Genomic DNA, 17,617 nt, shown 5'->3' on the forward strand with positions numbered 1-17,617 from the left:
CTGTTGCATTCTGATCCATTCAGTGTTCACACTCTTCCACGAGCCTTGACATCATGTAGACAGAACAGCCTGATCTCAGCCCAGATTCAGACCAAGTCACTCCACACTGGACATGCTGTTTATGCTCTCCCAAAAATGGATGGGGGCCCTCAATCTCGGACATGTGATCAGGACGTTCTCTCTGGGTATATTTCAATTCTTGAGCATTTGACAAAGTGCCATGCTCCCCAGTCTTGCTGCTTACAGCATAAAAGGCCACCTCTTCTCATGGCTTACAGACTTCATCCACTCTTATAGTCAGCACATGACTCTAATTGGAACCCTCTCATCTCCTATCCTCTCCCTGGTGAGACTGGATTGCCTCATGGCAGTGTCTTGGTCCCAGTCTTGTTTCTCGTCTTCATCAACTGACTTTATTATTCTCTCTTGAAAATCCTGCTTTTCGCTTTGCTGATGACTCGACCATCTGCTGTGGCATCTCTTCTTTCAGGTAAGTAGACAACAGACTCTTCCCTCTCTGCATGCAGACCTTGATATAATCAGGAGCTCCTCTAACACTTGGATTATGTCTGATCAACCCTGACAAATCTCTCACTGTTTTTTCTGAAAAGACTGTCTGACAAACATTCCCATCAACTTCCTAACAATCTTCTTGAAGAAATTCAGTCACACAAACCTTTACACCTCACAATCAGTCATGATCTTTCTTGAGCAAACCACATATCCAAGTTTGTCTCAAACACAAGCTGACTGGACATTCTTCCTCAAGCAAAGTCTTAGCAAATCTGAACGTTTCCAAACTTTCAAGGCCCTCACCTGCAGCTGCTATGAAGTACTGATCTCCCCTTTGTACTGGCACCCCTGTCTCAACATCCTTGCACTAACCGATGCCCTGGAAACCAAGACCCTCAAAAATCAATGGGATCTCTCCCAATTAAACTGAGTCTCTGGCCCTGTTACAATTGCATTCAGACAGGTCGGTGGCCTGTGTTCAACCACCTCCTTTTTGTTCTTGCCCTCTCTGTCCTTTTCTTGCTCTGTCCACTCCTCCCACCCCACCTTCAGGTTTCTGCAAGATGCACAGTCAACTGGTACCCCACATCTGGTGAAACTCCACTTGTTTTTTTTTCCTCTTTTTTCGCTCATGGGTGAAACCAACTTCCTTTGTCTGTTCAATCCCATTTTCCCTCCAGGGTTTCAAGATGGCTCTTCACCACCACCTCAGGTCATTCCCCATCCATATTCATGATCTTTTCTACCCTCATTAACCCCCACTCTATGTCTAACCCTTTTTTTCTGATTATTATCTTTCCTCCCCATCCCCCATCCCCCACCCCCATATTTCCCTCACCTTCTCTCCTCTTGCTGTGTTTGAGCCTTTATCCTGCTTGTTCGATCATCCCCTGTGTCTTCTTCCCCTCCCTTTGATTTCATTCTTCCCCATGCCCATTCTTCCATCATTCTACCCTACTGTTGGTGAATTACCCCCCCCCCCCTTCTCACGATGTTCTTTTTGTTCTATTATGTTCTGCTCTGTTCTGTTTTCGAACTCTTCCACAAGCCTAGACATTGTATACAATAAAAGTATGAAACTGTATACCACTGGACGGCCTGATACCATCGAGCGAAGTACCATAATACCATCATTCATGATCAGCAGATTTAATCACTACATTTTGTATGCAAATGACTGATATCCTGCCTTTCCCTCCTGTAATATTTATCTTGGTTAATTATTGCAAGAGTACCGTGCAATTTTAAGATGATATAATGAAACACAAGTTTGCAAATATTGAACATGAATCCAGACGTGTACTAAAACTGATCAGGCGAATCTAGGAGCATTGGTGGTTGGTTAGTTAGTTTACTTTTGTCTGTGAGTTTCCCTAGCACTGTTGGAACATGGAGTGGAAACTTATTGAGCTTAAGCCAATATCCTCTGACATTAATGTACTATTGCCTCAGCTTGCTGGTATAACTGACATTTTTAAGTCAGTATGTCTGCAGTTTTTAAGAATCACTTAAAAAAATTATCAGATCCGGATTCGGATCTTCACCAAATTTGAATCAATTCTTCTTTGTCACACACTGAACCTGTCCACAAAATTTAATCTGGATCCGTCCACAATTTTTTGAGATATCGTGCACAGAAACAAACAGACAGAAAAGGGTGAAAACATAACCCTCACCTTCGGTGGGGGAGGTAATACGATGTATTTGTGCTTAAATGGGGATAGTCATTCATGCATACATAGCAATTAACTGCAGGTTGCATCATTTCAGCAGGCATGGCAATCCCAATGAAGCAGTACCCCCAACAGATGAAGGCAGGGATTTCGAATTTGCCCAGGGTATTAAATATGATTACCACCAGGGCAGTGGAGGGCTGGAGCTGTGAAAATCTGCTCATTGTGGACCCTGCCTCGCTAATCTTATCAGAGCAAATGCCGAAAGCTGAGCGGCAGTTAAAGAACTCAACAACCCCAGGAAGTGCCAACGGCTTCAGGCGGATGAGTGGCTGGGAAGGGGAGCTTACCAACTTTCAAGGCCCTCACCTGCAACTGCATGAAGTACTGATCTCCCCCTTTATACTGGCATCCCTGTCTCAACACCTGGGTTCACCTGGCACCCTGAACCCTTTATGGAGGAAATGCCACCAGAATGCAGATTTATTGAATGATTTGTTTAATCAAAAAGCACTTGTCTTGCAAGCTTGATCTGGTTGATCTATACTATGTCCACCACATAAAACTGTGGTTAGCGAATGCAAGGGCATGCTCCTGTACCAAGAAAACAACAAAAAAAACCCTTGTCACTGGTTCTCTTGGCGGTTGGGCACTGGGCCAGCAACCTTATTCCTATGAAAAAAAAAAAACACAATTATCAAGCAATGGAAACCAGTCAGCTATATGTGTTTTGGGATGCGAAGTGGTTAGAAATTAATAAAACAGTGATGATGAGCATGACAAATTGGTTTACTCCTTTTGAAAGCTACCGTAGCATCTTTAATGGCCACAAGGGAGTGTGAGCAGCTGGGATCTAACATTTCCTCTGCAAAACAGCATCTTCATTAATATAGCACTGCATGCATGCTGCATCAATGAGTAGGCCATCCCTGATGCTTTCCTAACTTGACCAGAATGGCATTTTGTATTTGGTCCAGAAATTACAAATCTCACGCTCTCACTATGTCTCTCCGAAAGGATCATTTGGAAACCCCCCACATCGACTTACTCAACTTTCCTCTTGAAGAAGTCCTTTCATTCAAGCTTCTGGGTCTCACTATCTGGCATGATCTTTCCTGGGAAAGCCACATTTCCAACCTGGCCTCCAAAGCCAGTCGCCGAATGGGCATCCTCCATCGTGAAAAGTCCTTCCTCGGCCTACCTGAGCTCGTGACCACACACAAAGCTTTCGTCTGCAGCCTGATGGAGTACTGCTCTCCACTCTGGGCTGGTGCTCCTGCCTCTCACCTTTCTCGGCTTCACGCTGTGGAAACCAAGGCATTTAGGATTATTGGTATCTCCCGCGGTGAGGCTGAGTCTTTGGGCCTCTCACTCTCTCACTGCAGGCAGGTCGGTGGTCTCTCTGTCTTCTACCATCTCCTCTCCGGTGTTGCCCTCCCCCTGCTCTGTCTACGATATGCCCCCCCCCCATATTTACGCAGGGCGCTCAAGGTCTGCCAGCAACCCCCTTCTGGTAAAACTACCAAAATCACTGATTACCTTCACTCTTTCATACCTCTTTTTTCCTGCATTTGGAACAAACTCCCACACTCTATTCAATCCCACTCTTTCATCCATGTCTTCAAAACAGCTGTTCACCACCCCCTCTTATCTTCCCCCATCCAAAACCTCGATCTTTTCTAGCCCCATTAATCCACCCCAAACCCATCTCCTTCAAATTCTCTGCTTTCCTTCCTGAAAATCCCTGTAGTGTCCATCTTGTATACCCCATGTTCCCACCCCATCCCTCTCCCTTCCACAGATCTAATGTCTTTGTTCCCCACTGTATTGTCCTTCCCTCTTCCACCCCTCTTGTCTCCTGCCCCCCCCCCCCTTGTTGTGTGTTTTGTTAGACAATGTATACAAAAAATAAAATAAAAGAGCAGTGACTGGACAGGTGAAAGGTGAGTATGATACTTCCTATCCACTATCCTAGCTTCAGGTGGATAAGGATGTTTATACAACACGGTGATTTATAAACCAAGTTACCTCTTGCTTTGTCTGTCTTTGTATGTTCACGACATCACAGAGTGTACCAATTTTGAGAAACAACGTCAAGAGTTGTGGCTTTCATGAGGATTTGAACAAGTGACTGTTCCTAGCCGTTCACGGCGTGTCAGGGCCGTTAACGTTATTGCTGTGGTTGAGGTGGTTCGGGGTAGCCTGTTATTTAGCATTGCTGTGGCCGTGTTTATGGAGATTATCTGACATTTAAGCTCGATATTGGCACTTGTAAAACCAATTTGAAGAGCTTGTAGCAAAGATGTAATTTTTTTTCCTCCCTCCTTTGTACAAGGTGTTTTTGGAATTTGAGAATGCAGAACCGAAAGGATTGTTTTCTAACAGTCCCTGGTATCCATGGAAAAGCTTGTACATGCATTGTATGAAAGGTGAGTGCATTAGGAGACAACTGACAATTACATGGGATTTCAAATGTAGGCTCGCAGCATCATGAGGCAAGTACCTATAAGATGGAACAAACAAACAGACGAACCCGAAAGAGTGTGCATTATTTATTTATTTATTTATTTATTTATTATTGACATTCTCCTCACCCTTTCCACATCTGTTTTTGTCTCTCAGAGAAACATTTCTCTTTGATGAAGCACAGGAAGTGAGTTGTTCTGCGTCATGTTGAGGAATTAGGCAGTTGCCCTCATTCTCACCCTTCACCTAACCTCAGCCCATTTTGTATATGATCAGTGTGACTTGTGTTTATGGGCCCGATATCAAAGATTATGTTGCCGTAGTGTGAAAAAGAATAATCTGGAAGTCTTGCCAACTTTGCACCCACCGGAAATAATATTTGGGCACCAGCTCGGCGAAAAAGGCCCTTTACAAACAACTGTAGATCTTACACATGAAAAATTATATTTCTCACCTCTGCATCAATTTTGTAGGACTGGAGACTAGAACTCAGATTTGAAATAGAAATAGCCACAAAAATGACTCGTGCGCCAGAATGTGAGGTCTTGGACGCGAGACCATGTGGATCGAACTGACAGAGTAAATGTGACTAGAGATGTGGGAAAGGGTCTCAATATGCATCCCACTGCCTGCCCTACTTTAATACGAGCTGCACATAGGGTCATTCCAGGTCATCTCACCTTGTGGTCGCTCGGTGTCCATGCAATATTCAAATGAAAAATAAACACCTTTTCTGGCAAAATAATCTACCAAAAAAATTTCAGTTCTCAATTCCAAATAGTTTTGTGGTTGTGGCTCTAAAAATAGGGTGTCACGGCCACGTGCTTTTTTTTGTTTGTTTCTTTGTTTTTTGCACTCAGGGAAAATAAAGTCTGTGCTATTGATGTTTTGGGAGGCTCGTATGTTGCCAAATTAGATAAAGTTATTAAGCTGAACCTTTGAACCCTGGGTGACTTTGACCCAAAGTTTTCAGAATATATCCTCAAAAACAGTGTACCGTTGCGTTTTTCAAGTTGCAGATGTCTGAAAACATATATTTTGTTTTCTATTGTGGCATTTTAAGGATGTGGAGTTCACCCATTGCCCACATAAGTGGTCAGTAGAATTCCATTTTGTGTGTGTATGTATGTATCGTCCTGTTGACAGGTCTGACTATCGTTACATGTCGCGCCAGGGGTTTGTACAAACCCTGAGATCACCGAGCTTCCAAAATTTGCACTGCGTTCATTTAACAAGTTATGATAACCCAATAGATAAACTAAATTTGGCAATTGGTCCAGGCGTGCATGAAGGTAAAAGGAAAGATTTTTCTTACAGTGAAGGGTTTATTTAAAATTAATACAGGGGGCGGGGTGGACGAGACGCCAATAAATAAACGGGATGAAGCAGTCGACAGACACAAATAGGGAGGAAGGGAAAACACTTGAACTTATTTACAAATGGAACTACACCCAGCTATGGTGCCAAAATACCAGATTTGAACCACGAAGGGGACCACAAGGTCAAAAGTCAGGCACATGGTGGTCTCTGCTGTACCACGACCCGTGGTCATGCAGGCAGGTGTGGCACAGGATGAAGGTGTAACACAGGTTGGGAGATGAAAGAATGGCAATTAGCTGGCATTCGCATCTCTCCAGTGGTCCTTCTTTGGGAGTGACGAGAGAGAGAGAGAGAGAGAGAGAGAGAGAGAGAGAGAGAGAGAGAGAGAGAGAGAGAGAGAGAGAGAGAGAGAGAGAGAGAGAGAGAGAGAGAGAGAGAGAGAGAGAGATAGATAGATAGATAGATAGAGATAGAGATAGAGATAGAGATAGAGATAGAGATCTTATGTGTCTGGTGATCTCCAAGAAGCACAACTCATCTGCCATGCACAGACATGGCTTAAACCACCTTTTAGTGCCTGCCCTCATACACAGCGGGTCCCTTCTCATTGGGCGCTTGCTGCCTGAGGGCAGCACTACCTTCCAGGCTACCCTGCTCCTCTCCAGAACTCTGCATCTCACTACAACACAGTGGCCAAACAGCCTGTGATATTGTCCATTTAGTTAGTGTGTAGTGCTTTGATGTTAAATGCCAAGTCTTCCACCTGGCCTTGCCTGCACAGAAGGTTTTATACCATACAACTATACCCTATTTTACACTGAGATTTACAATTTCTGCCCCTGTCAGTGCACATATTACATACAACTTACCTCTGACAGGTCCCTAAAATAGGCATAAATCTCAGCTCCTCGATCCATTCTATTCCTACCACATTTTATCTATGGACCCCCTCTGCCACCCCACCTTCCAATTGTAGCATGAGTGTGCACGCGCGCACACACACACACACACACACACACACACACACACACACACACACACACACACACACACACACACCACTTCATGCTCATAGAAGAACAAGGTGACAGAAGGGAAAAAGTTAACAAACTGACAATGGGGCAGTATGGCAACAGTTTGTCACAAAAAGCAAAAAAACAACAACATCAGACTGGGTGTCCTGAAGTTCATCTGGATAAGGAGCAACAGTCATTCAAACCCCCCAAACCCCGCTATACCCTGATTTTTATTTTTAATTAATGCCGTGAACAAACTTTAGTACATCACGGGTGAAGAAGGTTGTGGTCAAGTTTCATCAAAATCGTGTGTGTAGTTTCGGAGAAGAGAGCGAATACCTATTTTGGGGGTGAAGCCACTCCTCCCGGTAGATCTCCTTAATGAGTGCAGATTTTTATCCGGTCAACATACCTTCATTAGACATCAAATATGAAGCTTGTGGCCAAGTTTAATCAAAATCGTGTGTTTGGTTCAAGCGATAATGACTGAAGTGATGACGGAGGGACTGACTGACTGACTCACTCACTCACCCACCTACTGACACTGCTCCATCCCATTAGCTCATCAGACTAAAGTCCAGGTGAGCTAAAAATGAATGAGCAGGAAAAGAGGGGAGGGAGGAAGACAGGAAATACCATCCTCTGCAAATTTATAACACGTTCATTATCAAATACTCTTTGCAGAGTTTTGGCACCACTGAAGCCGTCTATTGGCAAGTGCAATGCATGGTAGTTTGCTGTTGCCTTGCCAACAGTCAGTTGGAGCAGGAATTTGCAATTCGAGCAAGGGTGCGGGCAATAACTTGCCTATTATTACCTCCGCCACCGGGGGTGAAGCAGGTTATGTTTTCATCCTTTTCTGTTTGTTTGTTACTTGCAAAATCGAAGATTTTTCAAGTGTATTGGTGAGTCGATTTTGTTATTCTGTCTGTCTGTTTGTCACCTACAGATCACAATTTTAAACCGATCTTCACGAAACTTCACCACATGCTAGAGTTTGTCAGAAGGAAGAATCCTCGTTTTTTTGAAGTCAAAAGGTCAAAAGGTCAACAGAGACGAAAGGTCAACATCTTAGGTGAGATTTCTAAAATCCTCAATTTTCATCTGATTTGACTTGAAATTTGAAGAGGATTTATATTTCAGGTCACTGAATTCAACCAGCCAATTATTTTGGAGGTCAACATGGACCAAAATGTCAACATGGACCAAAGGTCAACAATTTAGGTGAGATTTCTAAAATCCTCAATTTTCATCCGATTGCCTTGAAATTTAAAGAGGATATATATTTCCAGTCACTGAATTCAACTCGCCAATTATTTTGGAGTTCCACATAGACCAAAAGGTCAACAAAGGCCGAGTTTCTAAAATTGTCAATTTTCATCCGATTCACTTGAGATTTGAAGAGGAGTTTCATATTTGGTCATTTAATTCAACCACCAATTATTTTTGAGGTCAAATTTGTTTGATTAATTTTGCAAGTGTCGTGCTCTGCATGACATCATTTTCTTGTTTGCTTGTGTGCAGGATATCTCAAAAATGTTATGGACGCATCTGCGTGAAATTTGGTGGGCAGGTTGGGTGTGTGACAAGGAAGAAATGTTTCAATTTTGGTGAAGGTCTGAATCCGGATCCACATTGGAGAATTTTTACAATGGTTCTTCACCATTGATTCAGCTAAACTAATATATAGCACAATATCTCAAAAAGTTGTGAACTGATTCGGATGAAACTTGGTGGACAGGTTAAGTGTGTGGCACAGACAAATTGATTCGATTTTGGTGAAGATCCGAGTCCGGATCTGGATGCGAGAATTATTAAATTTTTAAGTGATTCTTCACCATTGGAAGATAGGGCCAAAAACAATATGTAGCACGATATCTCAAACAGTTGTGAACTGATTCGGATGAAACTTGGTGGGCAGGTTGGGTGTGTGACAAGGAAGAATTGTTTCAATTTTGGTGAAGATCCGAATCCGGATCCACATTCAAAAATATTTAAAGTGGTTCTTCACCATTGATAGGACTAAACTAATACATCGCACAATATCTCAAAAAGTTGTGAACTGATTCGGATGAAACTTGGTGGACAGGTTAAGTGTGTGGCACGGACAAATTGATTCGATTTTGGTGAAGATCCGAGTCCGGATCTGGATGCGAGAATTATTAAATTTTTAAGTGATTCTTCACCATTGGAAGATAGGGCCAAAAACAATATGTAGCACGATATCTCAAACAGTTGTGAACTGATTCGGATGAAACTTGGTGGGCAGGTTGGGTGTGTGACAAGGAAGAATTGTTTCAATTTTGGTGAAGATCCGAATCCGGATCCACATTCAAAAATATTTAAAGTGGTTCTTCACCATTGATAGGACTAAACTAATACATCGCACAATATCTCAAAAAGTTTTGAACTGATTCGGATGAAACTTTATGGACAGGCTAGGTGTGTGGCAAGGACGACAGGTTAGTGGACATTGATTCAATTTTGGTGAAGATCCAATTCCTGATTTGGATACGATAATTATTTATTTTTTAAAGTGATTCTTCACAATTGAGAGATAGGGCCAAAATCTATATCGTACTGTATAGCATGACATTTCAAAAATGTAATGGACCCAATAGATTCTCGTTGATCAGGCATTGTGTGACGGAGGTATGCACTCCACCGAGTGCCCTTCTAGTTCGCAAATGACACCGTGGGATCTTTAAAGTCCATCAATGACCAGTGCTGGCTAATAACTGGAGGTCCTTCCAATGGACTGTGTGCACATTGATGCCTCACCCAACATAAAAAACACCAGGGTGACAGTTTATAGTTGGGTCGAGATTCCAACCCAGGATAGATGGCTCAAAGATGAGTGTGCATACCTCGAAGCTATCCTTCCAGCCCCTTCATAACATTTAGTTATCTGCACATTCCCAACAAGCATGAGTCGTTCAAATCATTTATAAATGCATGGCTCGGGTCAAAAGTGGATGCACAATAAATAATAATGCTGAAATAGTCCCTCATTATCGTGCATTGTTGACGATGTGGGCAACTGATGACACTATTTGACCTCACGGTTTTGAGAATGTCAAAAGCTGTCTTCCGCCATCCAATTTATTTTATCCATGCACTATGGGTTCTCTGGTACTGGTGGAATCCAATTCTGGATTGACATAGTCACTTGAAATCATGCAACCAGCATAAATTTCTCTCAAAATGAAGAATCCCAGCTTTCAGTTCACTTTTCCATAGTAACTGGCCAGCTGTGAGCTGCTTACAGGTATTAGGGTTGTTGTTGGTCTTTAAGGCTTTTCTTGAGGGTGTCCTTGTAATGCTTACGTTGACCACCCAGGTGTCATTTACCTTGCGTCAGCTCACCAAATAAAATTTGCAGCCCTTCATTCAAACAAAGAATATAACCAGCCCATCTCAGCTGTATCTTATGGAGAGTAGCTTCCATGTTGCAGGCTCAAGCTCGGCACAGTACCTCATTGTTTGTGACTTTGTCCTGCGAGCGGATCTTCATGATGTACTGTGTCTGAGATGGCTTCATCAAATTTCTCTAGGGCATTAGTGTGGCATTAGTAGCAGATGCCTGGTGTTGGCTTCATGGTTAGGGCGACGGGCTTGGGATCCAAGCGTCCTGAGTTCAAATCCCGCTCAGCTGTTGAATTAATACCAGGTGGGGTTGACTCTGCCTGTCATCCTTCTGAGGTCGGCAAAATGAGTGCCAGCATGCTGGTGTCCTGTGTCGGAGTGGTGACCCGTCCAGGATTGTGCCCAATAGCCAAGGAGACTGCTTAGGCAGCACCAACGCTCTGCACAGAGTACGGTCCCAGTGAATGGATGGATGATAGCAGACTCATGTCTCTGCCCCGTACAATGGAGTATTCAGGACTATTGCCTTGTAAAGCTTGATTTTTGTGTCCAGTTTAATGTCGTGCTGCTTCCACACGATGTTGAAGAGATGTCCATACGCAGTGCTCGCTTTCTTGATGCAGGTACATGAATTTCCTCATCTATCAAATTGCAAAGCATACTTCCAGGTTAGGTGAACTTATTGACAAAGTTGACAGTAATGCCTTCAACTTTAGTATTGGGTGTTACAAACGGTTTGCTAGGTGATGGTTGATACATGATAACACTCTTTGAGACGCTGATCTGTAGACCATCATTTCTCGAGGTTTCTGAAAATTTGTAGGCCGTAGACTGCATGTCCTTTGTATGTGCAACCAGTGCACAGTCATCTGCAGACAGAACCTCTCCAATCGGGGCCTCTGTGAATTTAGTTGAGGGATACAGTCTGAGAGGTTAAATCGTTGTCCAGATCTGAAGCAGATTCTCACACCTGGTGGCATGACCTATGTTGCCTCATCAAGCAAGGCTGCAAGAAATAGGTTAAAGAGTGTTGGTACCATAACATAGCCATGTTTAACACCAATAGTCATTTCAAAACCCATTGATGTTTCCCAATCGATGCAGATACGCCCTATCATCCCATCACGCATAAGTCTGGGAGAGATTTTCTTTTTTAATCTGGACTGTCAAAATTGTTGAGTAGTTGCCAGAAACGAGGGGGATCAACAGTGTCAAAGGCCTTGGTGAGGTCAATTAACAGTATGTAGAGATCCTGATTGTGTTCTGTGTATTTCTCCTGGAGTTGGCGAGCTGCAAACACCGTGTCTGCTGTCCCACTATTGGCTCTAAAACTGCACTGTGATTCTGGCAGGATCTTGTCTGCAATATTCTGAAGTAGGCGATTAAGCAAAACATTGCTTCGGATCTTTCTCACAACACCGAGCAGGCTAATTCCTTCTGTCGTTTCCACAGATGCTCTTCGAGCCCTTACATTTCTCGATGCTAATGAGATTGGCATCATTAAAGTTTTGTGGGACTTCTTATTGGGTCCATATATTGTGAAAGAGAGTCGGAAGATGGGTGACAAGCTCGGCACTAACATGTTTCCAAACTTCTCCAGGGATACCATCTGGCCTTGGGGCTGAAGCTCTCTTCATTCTGTTGATCGCGTAAGGATGGATGAGGCAAGTCATCTCTGATTGGTTGTTGTGGTATTCGTGACAGAGAGCCTTCCGAGACATGGGATTCCCTATTCAAGAGATCAGCAAAATATTTGCTCCATCTGTCCATGAGTGCTGCTTTATCAGTGAGGAATTCATTTCCATCAGCTGTTTATATGGGGGCAAAGGTCGCCTTGAAAGGTCCGTACACAGCTTTTACTGCATCATACAAGTGTGGTTGATGTTGATCGGCCAATAGCTGTCATTCCTCTGCCTTTGCATCCCACCAGTTGTTTTATATTTGTCTTGAGGCACATTGCAGTTTATGTTGAGCTACACACTTAAAGTTGTGCCAAGTTTCAGCCTTGTGCCTAAGGTTATTCCAAGTCAGATTAATTCTTTATGAATTGGAATTATTTTGTATGACTTGTATCTGCATCACCACCTGTTATTAGTGTTAAACTTTCATTGCCGTTCAGCAATAAATGTTCATTGCCTTGCCCAATATCCATATAATTTTTTATGACGCAGACGTACATTATTGTATTCCAGGCACTCGTATCAAAAAAAATAATTTCCCTCCCGCCTCGCTTGTCCTCCTTAGTCATACCCCAGGGTGCTTTGCCCTATCAATATATTGCGATAGAAATGACATGGATAAGTTATACTCGGTCAAGGATAGAAACGCATCAATAATTGTAGCAATTCCTTGGGCCTTTGGCTTCGGTGTAACGTTTTGACCACCAAGTGGTCTTCACCTAGGACTATGCAGGAAACATGCACCAGGAGGCAAATGCACTCCAGAGATGAGATTGGAAAATGGGAGCATGAAGGAGAAGGGAAGTCTTGAGAGAGGGGATGTGTCACATACCCACAAATAGACAGTGAAAGCCATGTCAAAACTCATCGCCTAATGACGATGAGTTATTATGTGCGTCGCACCGTCTTTTCAAGGGTATCTGACCCCCCCCTTTCCTCTCTCAAATCCCTCCTTCCTTCTTCCCCCTTTCCCCATCCTCTTCCTGCACAGTGCCAGGTGTAGACCACTTGGTGGTCAAAACGAACGTTGCACTTGATCCTTACTCCGAGGCAATTGCCATAATTGGTGGCGCCTTTGAGTATTAACTCTGCCAAATCGTCATATTTGACAATCCTGTACATTAACCTTTCATCAAATAATGCAGGTGGTTTTTTTCCCTCTACTTTCACACCTGAGAAGGTGTGAGAAAAGCACACAGAATATAATCTATTTGTGATGTGGAAATGATCCATTACTAGAATTGCAACAATGTAGCAAATTTATGCCATCTTCAGAGACTCCATGATGAATGATGGTTTAATTTATCCCTTTTTATTTTTATTATTTTGTATGCACTGTCAAGGCTCATCTGAGAGCGAACACAGAACGAGCAACAAGTGGGGCAGGAGAGGGAGGGGAAAAACTGTGTGCAACAGAGGCATGAGGAGATCTGTGGAAGGGAGAGGGATGGGGCGGGGAACACAGGGAAAACAAGATGGACATTACAGGGACTTTCAGGTCCTTACATGACAGGGACTTTCAGGAAGGAAAGCAGGATATTTGAAGGAGGTGGGTTTGGGGTGGATTATTGGGGGTATAAAATATCGTGGTTTGGAATGGGGGAAGATAAGAGATGGTGGTGAACAGCCATTTTGAAGACATGTAGGAAAGAGTGGGATTGAATAGTGTGTGGGAGTTTGTTCCAAAGGTGGAGAAAAAGACGAATGAAAGAATGAAGGTGAGCAGTGATTCTTGATTTTGGTAGCTTTACTAGAAGGGGGATGCTGGTGGACCTTGAGTGCCCTGCGGAAATATGGGGGGGGGGGGTTGAGACATATCGTGCAAACAGAGCCGGGGGCGGGGGGAGGCTGGAAAGGAGACAGTACAACACAAAGACCACTGACCTGCCTCTGGTGAGAGAGTGAGAGACCCAAAGACTCAGCTTTATCACAGGAGATACCAGTGATTTTAAATGCCTTGGTTTCCACAGCGTGAAGCCAAGAAAGCTGAGAAGTGGGACCACCAGCACAGAGGGGAGAGCAGTACTCCATCGGGCTGTGGTCAGGAGGTCAGGTGTGCCAAGGGAGGACTTTGCATGACTAAGGATGCCCAGCTGGCGACTGGCTTTGGAGGCCAGCTTGGAAATGTGGCTTTCCCAGGAAAGATCATGGCAGATAGTGAGACCCAGAAGCTTGAATGAAAGGACTTATTCAGGAGGATTGTTGAGAAAGTAGACGGGGTGGCGGGGTTCCAAACGGTCCTATCAGAGAGACAGTGAGAGTGAGAGATTTATCAGGATTGAAAAACGTGTTCCAAGTGTTGGACCAGCTTGTGATTTTATCGTGATGTGCAGAGAGTGAAGAGGCTGCTGCTTGCTGATATGAGGGATGACTGATGGTGTGGCAGAGGGTGGAGTCATCAGCAAAGGGATAAAGAGGATGAAAAACCAGAAAAAAAACAGGGCCCAGAACGCTGCCTTGAGGAACTCCAGCCTGGAGAGGAAGAGGGGATGAAAGAACTCCATTTCGGCCCACATGTTGGCTGTGACAGGAGAAGATGTCTGCAAGCCATGAGTGGAGATGGCCTTGGATACCACAAGAAGAGAGTTTAGTGAGCAGGGCAGGGTGCGAGACCATATCGAGACCATATGTCATGGGAGTCTGGCATTTTCATGATATGTCACGATATGTCATGGGACTCTGATTTCATGTCCGGCATTGAGGGCTTCCATCCATTGTTGGGAGAGCAGAAGCAGCATATCCAGGATAGAGTGACCTGGTCTGAATCAAAATTGATGATCGGAAATCAAGCTATTGCAGAAGAGTAAGAACTTCATGGTTGAAGCGATGATGGATTCCATAACCTTGCTGACGATTAGGAGAGGGCTGATTGGTCTGTAGTTGCAGGGATCTGTTGTTGCACTTTTTTATGCAGAGCGGTAATGTTTCCTGATTTCCAAGCAGATGGCAGATGACCTTGAGCAAATGAGAGGGTGAGTAAGAGCAGAGGAGCAGGTTTTTAGGACACGTGGGCTGATGCCATCTGGACTGGTTGCAGAATCTGAGTCGAGGTTTGACAGCAAGCTCTCTACCTTGTCAGGAGAAAAGGACACAGAGTCCAGGAACAGCTGCATGCGACTGGGTAAGGTGGGTAGAGAAAGCGATGAGGTTGGGACACAAAATTTAGAAGCAGACCCGGAGTTTAGGCATTCAGCCTTTTCACGTGCAGTGTCAGCTGTGCGGTCATTTTAGGTAAGGGAGGGGATGGAGGGGAAACATACACCAGAAACAGACTTAACTGGACGCCACCAGGATTTGGAGGAAGGAGAGAGGTTTGAGAGTTCAGACTTGAGATGAGAAAAATGTTGTTTTCTGGCTCTCCTGAGTGTAGACACACTTGTTCCGAGCTTTGTGGAAGGAACTGAGATTGCCTTCAGTTGGATTAGCCTTCCATGAGGCGAAGGCAAGTTGTTTCAGGACGACTGCCTTGCAACAAACTTCAGTGTACCATGGGTGGGACGAAGGGTGGGACAACTGAAGATGAGATGGGATAAATCTGTGCGTGAGAGAGAGCAAGTTTCTTGAAAGAATTCTCAGGACGAGTTTATGTCTGAGGAAGTCGAGATGGGAGACCAGTCTAGAAGTTTGATGGCTGCTTGAAGTTCCTGCCAGTTGGCCAGAGTGAAATGCCATACTTGATAGCATAATGACAATTGAAGTCACCACATATGAGGAAGAGAGAGAGAGAGTTGGGATGAGAGGAGAGGAGAGAAGTTGGTCCATGTTTATGGAGAGTGAGATGTAAATCGTCATCACTGTTTGGTGGACGGTACAACACATATAAACCTGAGGTGGGAGTTGAGGGGAGTCTGTAGCCAGAGGTATTCGTGGCGGTATTGGGGAGAGAGGGCAGTGCATGGTGAGTGAGGAATAGAGTCTTTGATGAAGAGAACAACTCCACCACCATGATGAGGCTCAGGACTGTCCGACTGGAGGAGGAAGTAACCAGGGAGAGATACGAGGGAGTCGGAGTATCTTGAAGGAGGAAAGTTTATGTTCAGCAGATAATGTCTGGTTTGTCAGTGGCAACCTGTGTGGAAAGATCTGTCAGGTTTGAGCAAAGACCCTGAATGTTTGAGGTCCACATTGTGAAGGAAAAGGGGAGGAGTATTTGTATTTGGGTGCAAGGGAGGGGAGGGGGAGGGGGAGGGAAGGACGTGGGAGGAGGGGGGTAGGTCAGGAGAGTTGTTAAGATCGACATGTTGAGAAGAGGTGTGTTCCATTAACAATCAGCTTTGAGAGTGCTCGACAAGTGGCTCACTTGAATATTTTAAAAGATTTTTGATCAGGTCATTGGAAGGATAATACTGTGCATGACATTATAACATGATAGATCAGGTTATTGAAAGAATAAGACCGTGCATGACATGAAACATAATAGATCAGGTCATTGAACGAATAAGACCGTACATGAAATAACATGATAGATCAGGTTATTGAAAGAATAAGACCGTGCATGATATTATAACATGATAGATCAGGTTATTGAAAGAATAAGACCATGCATGACATGAAACATAATAGATCAGGTCATTGAACGAATAAGACCGTACATTAAAATAACATGATAGATCAGGTTATTGAAAGAATAAGACCGTGCATGACATGATAACATGATAGATCAGGTTATTGGAAGGATAATACTGTGCATGACATTATAACATGATACATCTGGTTATTGGAAGGATAATACTGTGCATGACATTATAACATGATAGATCAGGTCATTGGAAGGATAATACTGTGCATGACATTATAACATGAAAGATCAGGTTATTGGAAGGATAATACTGTGCATGACATTATAACATGATAGATCAGGTCATTGGAAGGATAATACTGTGCATGACATTATAACATGATAGATCAGGTTATTGAAAGAATAAGACCGTGCATGACATGAAACATAATAGATCAGGTCATTGAACGAATAAGACCGTACATGAAATAACATGATAGATCAGGTTATTGAAAGAATAAGACCGTGCATGATATTATAACATGATAGATCAGGTTATTGAAAGAATAAGACCGTGCATGACATGATAACATGATAGATCAGGTTATTGGAAGGATAATACTGTGCATGACATTATAACATGATACATCTGGTTATTGGAAGGATAATACTGTGCATGACATTATAACATGATAGATCAGGTTATTGGAAGGATAATACTGTGCATGACATTATAACATGATACATCTGGTTATTGGAAGGATAATACAGTGCATGACATTATAACATGATACATCTGGTTATTGGAAGGATAATACTGTGCATGACATTATAACATGATAGATCAGGTCATTGGAAGGATAATACTGTGCATGACATTATAACATGATAGATCAGGTCATTGGAAGGATAATACTGTGCATGACATTATAACATAATAGATCAGGTCATTGGAAGGATAATACTGTGCATGACATTATAACATGATAGATCAGGTCATTGGAAGGATAATACTGTGCATGACATTATAACATGATACATCTGGTTATTGGAAGGATAATACTGTGCATGACATTATAACATGAT

At 43.4% G+C, this 17,617-nt stretch overlaps 1 long non-coding RNA gene across 12 annotated transcripts in view; it reads left to right on the forward strand.

Moving 5' to 3' along the window:
* The window catches only part of LOC147027769 (uncharacterized), a 142,416-nt gene that overhangs the window by 51,701 nt on the left and 73,098 nt on the right, over nt 1-17,617 (forward strand). For 6 of the 12 annotated variants that reach the window (XR_015057258.1, XR_015057256.1, XR_015057254.1 and 3 more), the window contains one exon: nt 4,522-4,615. The exons of 2 other annotated variants lie outside the window; for them this stretch is intronic. This is a non-coding gene — a long non-coding RNA (uncharacterized LOC147027769). Of the gene's footprint in view, nt 1-4,521; nt 4,616-7,937; nt 8,064-11,954; nt 12,196-17,617 lie in introns of all 12 variants that reach the window. 4 more of the 12 variants (XR_015057251.1, XR_015057252.1, XR_015057248.1 and 1 more) reach the window with 3 other exon arrangements.

Source organism: Eptatretus burgeri, chromosome 4, assembly GCF_056783735.1.
Source record: "Eptatretus burgeri isolate ZD-2024b chromosome 4, Ebu_testis_v1, whole genome shotgun sequence".
NCBI classification, from domain to species: Eukaryota; Metazoa; Chordata; class Myxini; order Myxiniformes; family Myxinidae; genus Eptatretus; species Eptatretus burgeri.